The following is a 12,587-nucleotide window of genomic DNA, read 5'->3' on the forward strand; positions in this document are numbered from 1 at the left end:
CTACTGAATGGGTTCTTTAGTTCTGTATATACTATGGAAGAAGGAGCTGACATTGGCCAGGTCAGTGCTGGTAACACATCATATAATGTATTGAACTGGCTTAATGTAGAGATGGTACAAGGTAAGTTAAGTAAAGTAAATGTAAGCAAATCTCCAGGGCCGGATGCACTACACCCAAGAGTTCTTAGAGAGGTAAGTTCAGTAATATCTGTACCCTTGTTCATGATATTTAGAGATTCTCTGGTGTCTGGTATTGTGCCAAGGGACTGGCGCAAGGCTAATGTGGTACCAATCTTCAAGAAGGGCTCTAGGTCTTCGCCAGGCAATTATAGACCGGTAAGTCTAACTTGCATTGTGGGTAAATTGTTTGAAGGACTTATAAGGGATTACATACAGGAATACATAGGGGATAATAGTATTATAAGTGATAGCCAGCATGGGTTTACTAAGGATAGAAGTTGTCAAACCAATCTAATTTGCTTTTATGAAGAGGTGAGTAGAAGCCTTGACAGAGGAATGGCCGTGGATATAGTGTTTATGGATTTTGCCAAAGCGTTTGATACTGTCCCTCACAGACGTCTGACAGGTAAGTTAAGGTCCTTGGGCTTGGAAACTTTAGTTTGTAACTGGATTGAACACTGGCTCATGGATCGTACCCAGAGAATGGTGGTCAATGATTCGTACTCTGATTGGTCCCCGGTTATTAGTGGTGTACCCCAAGGTTCAGTACTGGGCCCGCTGCTGTTTAATTTATTTATCAATGATATAGAGGATGGTATTAACAGCTCTGTTTCTATCTTTGCAGATGACACCAAGCTTTGTAGCACGGTACAGTCTATAGAGGATGTGCATAAGTTACAAGATGACTTGGATAGACTAAGTGTCTGGGCATCCACTTGGCAAATGAGGTTCAATGTGGATAAATGTAAAGTTATGCATCTGGGTACTAATAACCTGCATGCGTCGTATGTCTTAGGGGGGATTAAACTGGCAGAGTCACTGGTAGAGAAGGATCTGGGTGTACTTGTAGATCACAGACTACAGAATAGCATGCAATGTCAGGCTGCTGCTTCCAAAGCCGGCAGGATATTGTCATGTATCAAAAGAGGCATGGACTCAAGGGACAGGGACATAATACTCCCCCTTTATAAAGCATTGGTACGGCCTCACCTGGAATATGCTGTTCAGTTTTGGTCGCCTGTTCATGAAAGGGACACTGCGGAGTTGGAAAGGGTGCAGAGACGAGCGACTAAACTAATATGGGGCATGGATCATCTTAGCTATGTGGAGAGATTAAAGGAGTTACAATTGTTTAGTCTTGAGAAGAGACGTTTAAGGGGGGATATGATAAACGTATATAAGTATATAAATGGCCCATACAAAAAATATGGAGAAAAACTGTTCCAGGTTAAACCCCCCCAAAGGACGAGGGGGCACTCCCTCCGTCTGGAGAAGAAAAGGTTTAGTCTAAAGGGGCGACGCGCCTTCTTTACCGTGAGGACTGTGAATTTATGGAACGGTCTACCGCAGGGACTGGTCATAGCAGGAACAATTAACAGCTTTAAAACAGGGTTAGATACATTCCTGGAACAAAATAACATTAATGCTTATGCAGAATTATAAAATTATATCCCTTTCCCTTATCCCCTTACACCCTTCCCTTCAATTCGCTGGTTGGACTTGATGGACGTATGTCTTTTTTCAACCATACTAACTATGTAACTATATTCTAAAAATCCTCTTGAGCAAAAGCCGCAAAAAAGTCGCACATATTTAGACTGCGACAAACTTAGACAGGAAAAACCAGTCTAAATCTTTGATAAATATCCCCCACTGTGTACCAAACCCAAAATTGCAAAAAGACTCTCTCTCAAATACTATTAGGAATGGACTGCTGGGTATGGATTATACCGTCTATATACTAGTATAACCACTAACCAGCAGACCAGTTGTTGTGGAACAAATACACAGATTTGCCCTAAAAAATTATTTCTCCCTCCTGTGAAAACGTTTCTGCAGCTGCAGAGGCAACACACAGCTCTCTGCCCCTCTGTAATACAATGCTGTTAACAGTGAGGGGTTAATCGCTGCAGAAATTTCTGTACAAAAACGCGGTGCTCTGTGTCCTACAGAAGGCTGAGGTGACTAGGAGGTGAAACGCTGCTGCAACAAGCTTTTCTCTGTAACACACACACAGCGATGTCCGTCCTATCTCTATGCAGTGTAATGAATGAAATGACGAGCCGCAAAATGGCTGCCGATTATATAGGGCTGGGACATCACAGGGGTGACTGGCTGCTGATAGGCTGCATCCTGCATGTGATTCAGGGTCATCCCGCCTACTTCCCTTCCCGCCTTGCCTTCCCAGCGTTCCTTGCCCCATGTACTGACATGTGGATCAGCCATTTTAGATGCCCTGGAGCCTGGCCCGCAGTAAATGGAGTTTAACCCCTTAACGACGCAGGATGTATATTTGCGTCCTCCGCCGGCTCCCGCTATATAACGCAGGATCGCGGTGATACCTTGTATTAACCCTTTAGACGCGGCGATCAAAGTTGACTGCCGTGTCTGGTCTGAAGTGAAACTGAAAGTATCCCGGCAGCTCCGATCGGTGAATGGCTGCTCCGTGCCTGAGATCCAGGCAGGAGCAGTCAAGCGCCGATAACACTGATCAATGGCATATTAATGCATGCCAGTGATCAGTGTAAAAGATCAGTGTCCAAAATAGCGTTTTTTTGGTCACTTTTTGTACCATTAAAAAATGAATAAAAAGCAATCAAAAAGTCAGATCAAAACAAAAATGGTACCGATAAAGGCTTCAGATCACGGCACAAAAAATTAGCCCTCAAACCGCCCTGTACTTGGAAAAATAAAACAGTTATAGGGGTCAGAAAAAGACATTTTTAAACATTTCAATTTTCCTGCATGTAGTTATGATTTTTTTCCAGAAGTGCAACAAAATCAAACCTATGTAAGTAGGGTATCATTTTAACCGTATGGACCTACGGAATAAAGATAAGGTGTCATTTTTGCCGAAAATTGCACTGCATAGAAACGGAAGCCCCCAAAAGTTACAAAATGGCGTTTTTTCTTCAATTTTGACGCACAATGCTTTTTTTTTCCATTTCGCTGTGGATTTTTGGGTAAAATGACTAATGTCATTACAAAGTAGAATTGGTGGCGCAAAAAATAAGCCATAATGTGTATTTTTAGGTGGAAAATTGAAAGGGTTATGATTTTTAAAAGGTGAGGAGGAAAAAACAAAAATGCAAAAACTGAAGAACGCTGAGTCCTTAAGGGTTTAATGAAGCGATTTGCGCAATAGAATCGCGGCGATATTCGCATTCATTGTGAATCAAATTTTTCATGAAATTCGTAACGAATTCGGGTTCTCTCATCTCTAATTAAGACTAAATCCCTATCCACAGGACAGTGAATAAATATGATCAGTAATTTGAGAACGGAGGGCTACCAAGGGTTTTGTCTGACGGTTGTGTATTTGCATTAACCTTTTCTTCGTTTTTTGTGAGATGATCGAAAATAGCCTATAAAGAATGAATGGAGTGGCAATGCACATGTTCAACCCCTGCATAATTTAGGCTGGAGGCAGAAGTGGTCTCAAACTCAAGATTGTGGGGGGGGGGGCCCAACCTAGAGGCAGTCAGACCCCCCCAATAATATACTTATCCCCTATCATGTTTCCTGTGGCTGATGTAAAGCGTTGTTTATCTAAACGCTGTTAAAAGCCGCTGAGGCAATATGGCTGCCCACACAATTATAGAGGATATATAGACTTAAAAAAAGTATTCAGTATTTGCTTTTAATTAGTAAATAGTGTTGGGCGCGAATATTCGCATATTCCTTCTTTTCACTTGTGGGCCAATTAGAGTGATGCAAATACACTTGTCAGAGGTTATCAACAACATCCCTAGCAACCAATAGTAAAGTTGCCCACCCCCTCACTGTTTTCTGCCTTGAATACGCGAATATAACGAATATTCACATATGCGAATATAACGGATATGTGAATTCGCGAATATAGGACGAATGTTAGTCTATATATTTACGAAATATAGCGAATTCGAATATGGCCAATGCTGCTCATCACTATTAGTAAACAGATATAGGTAATATATTCAATTTAAGTTGCACATATCCATACCGTATTTTTCGTCCTATAGGACGCACCGGCGTATAAGACGCACCCAATTTTTAGGGGCAAAATCTAAAAAAATAAAGATTTTGAACCCAATAGTGGTCTTCAACCTGTGGACCTCCAGATGTTGCAAAACTACAACTCCCAGCATGCCCGGACAGCCGTTGGCTGTCCGGGCATGCTGGGAGTTGTAGTTTTGCAACATCTGGAGGTCCGCAGATTGAAGACCACTGCAGGAGGAGGTAATACTCACGTGTCCCCACCGCTTCGGACCCGTCACCGCTGCCCTGGATGTCGCTCCATCGCTGTCGCCGTGTCCCCGTCGCTCCGGAACATCTCTGCTGCCGGCCGGGTATCCTCGCTCTCCGTCGCCGCCATCATGTCGTTACGCACGCCGACGCACGTACGCGACGACGTAATGACGAGGAAGGAGAGCACCGGCATACAGGGGATCCCTGAATGAAGAAGACACCGAGGAGGCAGGTAAGGTCCCTCCCGGTGTCCTGTAAGCACTAACCCGGCTATTCAGTCGGGCTGTTCGGGACCGCCGCGGTGAAATCGCGGCGGTCCCGAACAGCCCGACTGAACAGCCGGGTTAGTGTTACTTTCCCTTCAGACGCGGCGGTCAGCTTTGATCGCCGCGTCTGAAGGGTTAATACAGGGCATCACCGCGATCGGTGATGTCCTGTATTAGCCGCGGGTCCCGGCCGTTGATGGCCGCAGGGACCGCCACGATAGGGGTGTATTCGCCGTATAAGACGCACCGACTTTTCCCCCCCAGTTTTGGGGAAGAAAAAGTGCGTCTTATACGGCGAAAAATACGGTAATTCATTAACCACATTTATATACTGTACACTCATTGCTGGATATAAGGTGCATTGTTCAGTATTTGTTTGCTTAGAGTTAATTGGTTTAATACGCTCTTTTTGCTTTTTTTTTAATATTTTTAGTAATTACAGAGGGACAATACATATTTCTCCTCCACAACATCTCCGAACAACCCAGGTAATAGCCCAATAATCCTCTGTGGAGCACAATGAAGGCAAAGATTTGAATGCTTTTTTATATACTGTGTTAATCATGGTAAATACGAGAATTCACAATCCATTTTAAGCAGGCCGGATGCTGCTGTTTTTGTCTCTTTTTATAATTCAGTGTTACTTAAGAGGAGCACTTTCGGATGTCATTATTTTGTACTTTAAATTTAGCAAAGGGTTTACAGAAAGATACATGAGATGAAACAAAATGTTCTAGTCTATAAAAACAGATCGTTCTGGAAAATGTTATTATGTGATTAGTAAAAGAAAGGGTTGCAGGCAATGTTATAGGTGAGAGCTGCATTTCCAAATCTACAGGTTTCAGAGCAGAAATCTCCCAGCATTTTCTGTTGCCTGCAGAGTGGTTACAGATGTAGCCATTGCCTAACACATGGTGATGGCACGACAATGAGGGGTGGGCATGAATTGCCGCTCACTGGGGGAGATTTATCAAAACCTGTGCAGAGGAAAAGATGCCCAGTTGCCCATAGCAACCAATCAGATCGCTTCTTTCATTTTGCAGAGGCCTTGTTAAAAGTGAAAGAAGCGACCTGATTGGTTGCTATGGGCAACTGGGCAACTTTTCTGTGGACAGGTTTTGATAAATCTCCCCCACTGTCTTTATTTTCCATTGCACCCTATGCTAATAGAGTAGGACTCTATGAGAAATATGTACCATACAGGGATGTGCACAGACATTTTGTGGGGCAGGGGCTGAACTTCTCATAAACATTTATATAAAGGCCTACATAATGATGCCAGACTGCCCAGCACTGCCCAGGGCATTTTTAGGAGAAACATCAAAAGGGCAGGGGCTCAAGCCCCCTTTCTAGTCAACCTGTGCACATCCCTGGTACCGGAGTAGGGACACCATCACAGGTCCCTGCCTCTGTAATCAAATTGGCATCTGTACACCTGTGTTTAGAGAAATAAATACAGTAATCCCCCGACATGCGATGGCCCCGACATATGATCAAATCGATATACGATGCTTTTATATGTCGCGGCCATCGCATTAACTGCTATCTGACAGCGCAAAATGCTTAAGCTGCTGTCGGGTAGCAGTTTAAGCATCCCGGACAGGTTCACTTACCTATCCCCACTGCTCCTGGTCCACTTCACGATCCTCCGGCGTTTTCTGCATCTTCTCCGGGGTCCGGGCCTCGCTTTCCGGCGTCGTTATTACGTCACTGCACACGCCGTCCCGGCGCCGCAATGTAATAACGTCACCAGAAAGCGAGGCCCGGACACCGAAGAAGATGTGGAAAAAGCCGGAGGATCCCGAAGAAGATGCAGCGGGACAGCATCGGGAGCCCCTGGGACAGCATCGGGAGCGGTGAGGACGCGGTCCGGAGCGGCGGGGACAGGTGAGTATAACTTCCTATACTTTACATTGCACGAATCCCTCAACATACGATGGATTCGACAAACGATGGGTCGTTTGGAACGAATTACCATCGTATGTTGAGGGACCACTGTATATGTTGACTGCCACAATCCAGTATAAGTAGTGAAAACTTTATTTAAAATGTACAGCGTGTCTCCGGGCCCTTCTGACCCCTTTCTCTGGTATGATGAAGCTAACCACTAGCAGGATATACAATACAACACGTTGCTCTGGAACACAGTACTCAGAGGGATGTGGTCTTGTTAAAGATTATTGAAACCATTCCTGATTCAGTCCCTAACCATTTCCAAAAACTATTAATAGGGAGTCTTACTAGATCTATCTTGGCTTATATGACTGTTGTGCCTGCATATGCACAATCTCATCTGGTGAGTGATCCAATTCACCTGCCTTTTCCTTACTTGCAGGATAGTACACAAGGGTCCTCTCTTTTGTCTGTTTTGTTTATAACTTTAAAAACATAGCAACGATTGAAGGACCTGGTGTTTTTTTTCCTGCCTCCAATTCCTATCCAAGATCCTTGGTATACTCACTTCCCTACTCACGATGTGATGTCCCAATATCAAAGGCTGAGGCTAAGGACTAAAGATTGCCTTGAGCATCCCTGCTGTCTATTGGTAGTGTTGGGCCCACTGCTCCATTGTCTGTTCTGTTATACTGTGATATATTTTGGTGTTATGTTATGTATTAAGTTATCACTGCACCTTTAAGGGATTGGGGCAGAGTGACCAGGTGACCCTAATGCCCCAATGGGGGACCCCCAAATCTAGCCCCAATGAAGTGTAGGGGGAAAGGAATAGTCTAGTTGTAAAATAATAAACGATATCATTGTAATCTGTGGATCAAGGTAATTGAGCAAGGGTATTGAATATAAGATGGCTGAACTGACCTTTTGAAACAAATTAAATATATACAAGTTGAGCTAGCTGAATCCTATAGATAGAATGGCTAAAGCTAAGAAGTATTTCATGACCATAACTGTATACCATACCTATATGCTTACATGAGCAAACCTAAATAGAATCTTCAGCTTGTAAGGAAGTGTTCAACATCAATCAGACGTTAGCCACTGGTACAGTGACCCCCCCCGACCTACAATGGCCCCGACATACGATCATTTCAACATACGATGGCCTCTCAGAGGCCATCGCATGTTGAAGGCAGCATCAACATGCGATGCTTTTGTATGTCGGGGCCATCGCACAAACAGCTATCCGGCAGCGCAGACTGCTTCAGCTGCCACGAATAGCCATTTACGGTGCCCCGTGTGGTCCGCTGACGATCACTTACCTGTCCTCGGGGCTCTGGCGCACCCTCTTCGGGATCCCCTGCATGGTCGGCGCGTCGCACGTCGCATCCCGTCATCCAATAGGAGCGGTGATGGCGGCGACAGAGAGCGAGGATGCCGGGGAAGCAGAGGCCTTGCTGGAGCGTCGGGGACACCCCGGGGACGCGGCGACAGCAATGAAAGGCGACATCCGGGGCAGCGGTGACGAGCGGTGACGGTCCGGAGCTGCAGGGACACGTGAGTATAACCTCCAATACCAGTGGTCTTCAACCTTCGGACCTCCAGATGATGCAAAACTACAACTCCCAGTGGGTGTTGTAGTTTTGCAACATCTGGAGGTCCGCAGGTTGTAGACCACTGTCCTATACTTTACATTACACAAATCCCTCAACATACGATGGTTTCAACAAACGATGGTCCATTTGGAACGGATTACCATCGTATGTTGAGAGACCACTGAATATAAGTTGAAGACTTCAAAGCGGAAAGAACAAAGGAAGGAGGTGAGGCCAAGTCAGACGATATCAAGCCAGCCTGAAGGAGGACACATGAGGACGTCTGGATGAAGAAGGATGGAAGACGGAGCAAGGCCATCTTGAACAAGGAAACAAGAGGAATCCACCATGTTATATGAATTTATTAAGCCCGAGATGATGAGATGAGATTATTCTACCTCTATTATTTGATAAGGATCTCCTACATAGTGTTTATTTAGTCTAATATTGTTAATTGTACCTATGTATGTAAACTGCCATTTTCATTTAATAGTCAATAAATAATAATTATTTACTGTTCAGGACGCAGGGCGCATGCATACGCCCTGCATCCTGAGTCCTTAAGGATGTAGGGCGTATAGATACGCCCGTGGGAATTCCGGTACCCGCCGCTAGCCGGTTGGGGACCGGACAGGGATGCCTGCTGAAATCATTCAGCAGGCATCCCGGCACATCGCCGAGTGGGGTCCTGAGACCCCCCCATGTCGGTGATCGCAGGAAATCGCATGTCAATTCAGACATGCGATTTTCTGCTATTTCCGGGCTGATCGGGTCTCCGGAAAATAGGGATGATCGGAGCTGTCAGTGACAGCCCCGATCATTCTGAGCGATAGGAGCGAGGTCGCAGTGATGCGATCTCCTCCTATCCCCTGCCATTAGTCAGCAATGAATGCTGATCAATTGCCATGGAAACCCCCCCCACTCTGCCTACCCCTGGATGTCGGACAGAACAGGGGAAAGAAGAGAAGATGCTGTGGGGACCGCCGATCGTTGGTGACAGCAGCTGAGATCAGCAGCACAGGTAGGGAAGTGACAGTGGGGGGGGGGGGGGGGGGGGGGGGAAGGAAGGTGACAGTAAAGTGATATTTACTGCTGCCATTCTAGTGATTGCCAAACTGCAACTCCCAGCATGCCCAGACAGCCAAAGGCCCAGACAGTGGTGCCCAAACGGTAGCCCTCCAGATGTTGCAAAACTACAACTCTCAGCATGCCTAGACTGCCCAGGCATGCTGGGAGTTGCAGTTCTGTAACATCTGTCCCTTCAGATTTTGCAATTTTCATAAAAATTTTGAAAATTGCTGCTATACTTTGAAGCCCTCTAATTTTTTCAAAAAGTAAAATATGTCCATTTTATAATGCCAACAAATAGTAGACATATTGTATTTGCGAATCAATATAACATTTATTTGGAATATCCATTTTCCTTACAAGCAGAGTTTCAAAGTTAAAAAAAATGCTAATTTTTCATGTAATTTTTGGATTTTCACCAAGAAGTAGTGACAAAAATTTACCACTAAAATAAAGTAGAATGTGTCACGTAAAAACTATCTCAGAATCAGAATATTCGGTAAAAGCATCTTAGAGTTATTATTTATTAAAGTGACAATGGTCAGAATTGCTAAAAAGGGCTCAGTCCTGTTTTTTTGTCAGGGAAGCGCTGGAGGTTCAGAGTCGCGACTACGGGAACGGACTTCCGTTCCTGTAGACGCGACTCAGACCCTCCAGCGCTTCTGGACAAAAAACTGGTGGGTACCACATGCAATACTGCAGGGGTCCCCAGCGGTGGGACCCCTGAGATCAGACATCTTATCCCCTATCCTTTGGATAGGGGATAAGATGTCTAGGGTGGGAGTACCCCTTTAAGGTGAAAAAGGGCTCAGTCCTTAAGGGGTTAATTACCCTGTGCCTGGCCCAGGACAAAGCAATTTCATCCTCGGACTGTAGATGTTAACGGTGCCCTGGCGTCACAAACTACACCTTACCCATTGTATTCCATCACCCCAATCATCACACAGTGGTCGCAACACTAACAATGAAGTTTGAGAAGATAGAACTCCTGTTATGAGTTTGCCTTTTTAATTAGAAATATGGCAGGACCTTCCAGGGCTGGGCCCTCTTTCTCCAAGGTACCATATGAGCTGCATAGGGTATATACAATCCTGAATAGAGCTGCACTTATTGACTGCACAGAAGGCCTTAAAATATTTATAGGATTAGAAACCAGGGAATCATTACTGTGTTAATATTTATTTGAAATTAGGGCTTGTCATATCCTTAGCTCCTCTTTATACTGTAATCTGTTTCTGAATGCTAGCCCAGTAGAGTCCTCGGCTCGGCTATTACTAGTTCTATGATATCATTTAATTTCTCTTAATTACAGTGTTTAGCTCTCCCCATAAGAACACTCTATACAGAAGGAAATCTCACAGTTCTTGCTTTAGTTTCATGCAATTCATGTAATTAATACAGATTATTATTAAGATACGAGATGAGGTTTTGGGTGTATAAGGGGTTTTCTAATTCATTAAACACTCTGCAAATAAAAATTAATGAAGCTTAAATGGGTACTCCACTTTTTTTTTTAATCAACTGGTGCCAGAAAGATAAACAGATTTATAAATTACTTCTATTAAAAAATCCACCGGAAGTTCTTTTCTTTTTGAATTTCCTTTCTGCCTGACCACAGTGCTCTCTGCTGACACCTCTGTAAATTTAAGGAACTGTCCAGAGCAGGATAGGTTTTCTATGGGGATTTTCTCTTGCTCTGGACAGTTCCTAAAATGGACAGAGGGGTCAGCAGTGAGCACTGCCTGTTGATCATACCGCAGCTGATAAGTACTGGAAGGATTAAGATTTTTGAATAGAAGTAATTTGCAAATCTGTTTTACTTTCTGGCACCAGTTGCTTTAAAAAAAAGTTTCCCAGTGGAGTACCCCTTTAAAGAGGAAATTTAGTGACAATGGAAAATATATTTAGAGGCAAATTATCATTATCCTAGAAATAACTACTCGTAGCTTTTGTGTTAATAATTTCATAGCCAATGCCCCTGAGGGAGCGTCACAATAGGCGGAGCTTGTTGGATGGCCACGTTCAGTAGTTTCCACAGCTTGTCACAATTGCGGTCAAAATTGGCACCAGGACTTCGACAAGGTTATTCCATACTCTGACAAAGTAAAACAAGGGGCTGCACAGTTGGTGTTCATGGCACTAGTTCCCCTGGGGCATACCCTTGTAATGTCCACTTGCAAAAAGTGTGGGGTGCCCTTGATGTTTAGTGTATAGACAGCAGGCCAGACACAGAAATAGGTGTATTGGACCAATAACTAGAGCAGGGGAGCACTCTTAAGGAAAGCAAAGTGTATGTGGGTACCAAATACAGTCTATGCAGGAGTCCCTGTGGATAGGGGATATGTTTTTGGATACTGGACTACTCCTTTAAGTACTAGTCCACTGATTCCCTTCTGAGGCATGAACACAGTTTTTCCCCCCTATCTCTTGTACAGTACCCGGCTCTCGTGCTGTACTGACCATTCGCCAGCTTCTTTTTTTAGTTCTCTGGTCCCTATATTCAGAGACGTGCTTGTGTAATGGCCCACTCAGCTGGTCTGTGAGAGTGGGGGCCAGAGGGTCCAGGGGTATAGTAAGTTCAGTGCAAGAGCTGGACACCTTACAGGTGATTTTGTGGGTCCCAGCGGTCGAGGTCCCAGCTGTAGCGGTTCCAGCTATCGGATGTCTATAAGAGGTTAATTGTTGGATGGCAATATTTGATAGATCTGTGGTGGCCCAGTACAGGAGTTGCACCCCTGTACCATTGCTGCCCTGTCAGGTGGACTCTATTTCAGCGAACCCTGGGCCCCCCTTTCATCTATGTTCCCTAAATAGTTAATAAGCACCTATGTTATCTAATGTAATTTGTATATATTGTTATGCACCTTTAAATACTGTTGTCATGTGTTGTAACCAAGTAAGGTACCAGTGACCATGTGACCTATAGAGTGACCTATGGGACCCCACAGAGTCTCCCCCATATAAACCCTGGGAGGTGCTAGTTCAGTCTCTTTGAGTCTTTGCTGAGATTCAGTACAGCCAAGTCCCGAGGGTGTCTGGTGTCCTGAGGAGGCCTAAAGCCTACCATGCAGCCACGCATCCACAAGTCCACTACCCCACAGGTGAACGTCAAAACCTGGTAAGCTACATGTGGGGTGAAGTCTGTTAAGTCAGTCTAGTCAAGTCAGTCAAGATCACTCTGTATCAAGTCAGCGTGGGCCTGCAGCAAATTGAACAAATCCACTTCTGTTTACCTCGGTAAAGCTGCCGTTGTTCCGTAACTTGGCGTCTGAGTCATTATTTGCACCGTGCCTTTCCCAGGATCCAGCGGTATACCTTCGGGTGGTGAAGAGGTTAAACCACGCCCTGGCATCAT

Source organism: Hyla sarda, chromosome 3, assembly GCF_029499605.1.
Source record: "Hyla sarda isolate aHylSar1 chromosome 3, aHylSar1.hap1, whole genome shotgun sequence".
NCBI lineage: Eukaryota > Metazoa > Chordata > Amphibia > Anura > Hylidae > Hyla > Hyla sarda.